We start from the raw sequence: 2500 nt of genomic DNA, 5'->3' as shown, positions 1-2500 counted from the left end.
GATAGAGGAGAGAGGAGAGAGGGGAGAGAGAGGATAGGGGAGGAGAGAGGAGAGTTAGGCACCGCAACGCATGGATACAAACGAAAGAAAAAAATGTCCTGTTTTTTTTTTCTCCACCAACTACACACTAAGGGACACACGACACAACACACTTACTACACACCAACTACACACTAACTACACACTAACTACACACCAACCACACACTAACTACACACTAACTACACACCAACCACACACTAACTACACACCGACTACACACCAACTACACACTAACTACACACTGACTACACACCGACTACACACTAACTACACACTAACTACACACTAACTACACACCAACTACACACTAACTACACACCAACTACACACTAACTACACACCAACTACACGCTAACTACACACTAACTACACACCGACTCACCCGGCACCCCCGGGGGGGGTCTTGAGGAACTTGCCGTTGAAGTGCTGGATGATGGCGTCACACTTCTCCGTGGACTCCATCCTGAGGACAGAGAGGGAGAGGTCACTTCCTGCTGCACCCACCAGGGGGGGGAGTCTGCCCCCACCAGGGGTAGGGGCCTGGTCCGGTTCTCCACGGCGCTACGGGACGGAGGTAGGGGGCGGAGGGAGGGAGGGAGGGAGGGAGGGAGGGAGCTACGGACGGAGGTATGGACGGAGATAGGGGACGGAGCTACGGGACGGAGCTACGGGACGGAGCTACGGGACGGAGGTAGGGGGCGGAGGTAGGGGGCGGAGGGAGGGAGGGAGGGAGCTACGGACGGAGGTATGGACGGAGGTAGGGGACAGAGCTACGGGACGGAGGTAGGGGGCGGAGGTAGGGGGCGGAGGGAGGGAGGGAGGGAGCTACGGACGGAGGTATGGACGGAGGTAGGGGACAGAGCTACGGGACGGAGCTACGGGATGGAGGTACGGACGGAACTATGGGGAGGAGGTACGGACGGAGGGACGGACCTGGCGAAGCCCACGCCGCGGCTGGTGCCGCTGGCGTCGCGCAGCACGCGGGTGGAGATGACCTGACCAAAGGCCTTCAGCAGCGCCTCCAGCTCCTGCTCGTCCATGGACACGGGCAGGTTGGACATGTACAGGTTGGTGGGGTCCTGCTCCTGTTGCTGAGGGAACCAACACACACACACATAGGGAGGGTTAGAACCAACACACACACACACACACACACACACACACACACACACACATACATGGGGGGGTTAGAACCAACACACAGGGAGAACAACACACAGAACACAAGGAGAACACACACACACAGAACACACACACACACACAACACAGGGAGAATACACACAGAACACACACAGAACACAAGGAGAACACACACAGAACACACACAGAACACACACACAACACAGGGAGAACACACACAGAACACACACAGAACACAAGGAGAACACACACACAACACACACAGAACACACACACAACACAGGGAGAACACACACAGAACACACACAGAACACAAGGAGAACACACACAGAACACACACACACACAACACAGGGAGAACACACACAGAACACACACAGAACACAGGGAGAACCAACACACAGAACAGAACCGCTCCCAGAACCCAGATAAGCCTGGTGTCTCGGGGCGGGGGTGATGTCTTCCAGATGTCGCTCTCTCTCAGCCGGGCGCTCTGACGTGAGATTTAATCTATTCTACATTTGTGCTTTTCTACGTCGGCGGCGTGGGTCCAGCGCTACGTCACCAGAGGCGGAGCGGGGGTCGGCGGGAGGTGGAGGAGAGGGTACATTTCTCTCTGCTTCCGAAACGTTTTTGCGGGAGCCAATCACCAAGCTGGCTTCTCCCCCTGGCGCGCTATTGGCTGGTTTAACACGATGACGACAGGGAAGCGAGGGGATTGCGTAAAGAGTCAGTTGAACTCCGCCTGTTGGTCACGCCTCTTGTGCTGAAGAAAATGACAGCAGCCGATTGGTCTGGCAATAGCCAGGCTCGGTTCAGACACTGGGACCAGATCGGGAGCAATAAGCTGCGTAAGAAACGCTGGAGCACTCCTTTAACAAGCCCCCCCCCCCCCCCGACACACACACACACACACACACACACATTCCTCTGCCAGAGGTCAGGGGTCACGTTGTACAGGAACCGAGAGCGGGCGGGAGACAGACGGAACGAGCCCGCAGCGATGGAGGCCAATGAGACGAGACGACAGGCCGTGGTTCTCACGGTAACGGGAGCACAGTATAGGGGCCGGGAGAGAGAGTGAGAGAGAGAGAGAGAGAGAGAGAGAGAGAGAGAGAGAGAGAGAGAGAGATATGGGGACAGGAAGAGGGATAGGGAGAGAGAGAGAGAGAGAGAGAGAGAGAGAGAGAGAGAGAGAGAGGGAGACAGAGAGAGAGAGGGAGAGAGAGAGAGAGAGAGAGGTGGGAGGGAGGGAGGGAGAGAGAGAGAGAGAGAAAGAGATATGGGGACAGAGAGAGAGAGAGGTGGGGAGAGGAAG

General features: G+C 56.3%; 1 pseudogene across 1 annotated transcript in view; it reads right to left on the bottom strand.

The window, feature by feature from the left end:
* Window positions 1-1229, bottom strand: part of LOC311339347 (RNA-binding motif, single-stranded-interacting protein 2-like) — a 6971-nt pseudogene extending 5742 nt beyond the window's left edge. The window contains exons 1-2 of the transcript XR_014684322.1: window positions 976-1229; window positions 425-505 (exon numbers count right to left, since the gene is read on the bottom strand). The product of XR_014684322.1 is annotated as an RNA-binding motif, single-stranded-interacting protein 2-like (transcript). The remainder of the gene's footprint in view (window positions 1-424; window positions 506-975) is intronic.
* Between the last annotated feature and the right edge of the window lie 1271 nt (window positions 1230-2500).

This window comes from Micromesistius poutassou (assembly GCF_964030765.1).
Source record: "Micromesistius poutassou genome assembly, chromosome: 2".
Taxonomy (NCBI): domain Eukaryota; kingdom Metazoa; phylum Chordata; class Actinopteri; order Gadiformes; family Gadidae; genus Micromesistius; species Micromesistius poutassou.
This window is presented reverse-complemented; position numbering and strand designations above follow the sequence as displayed.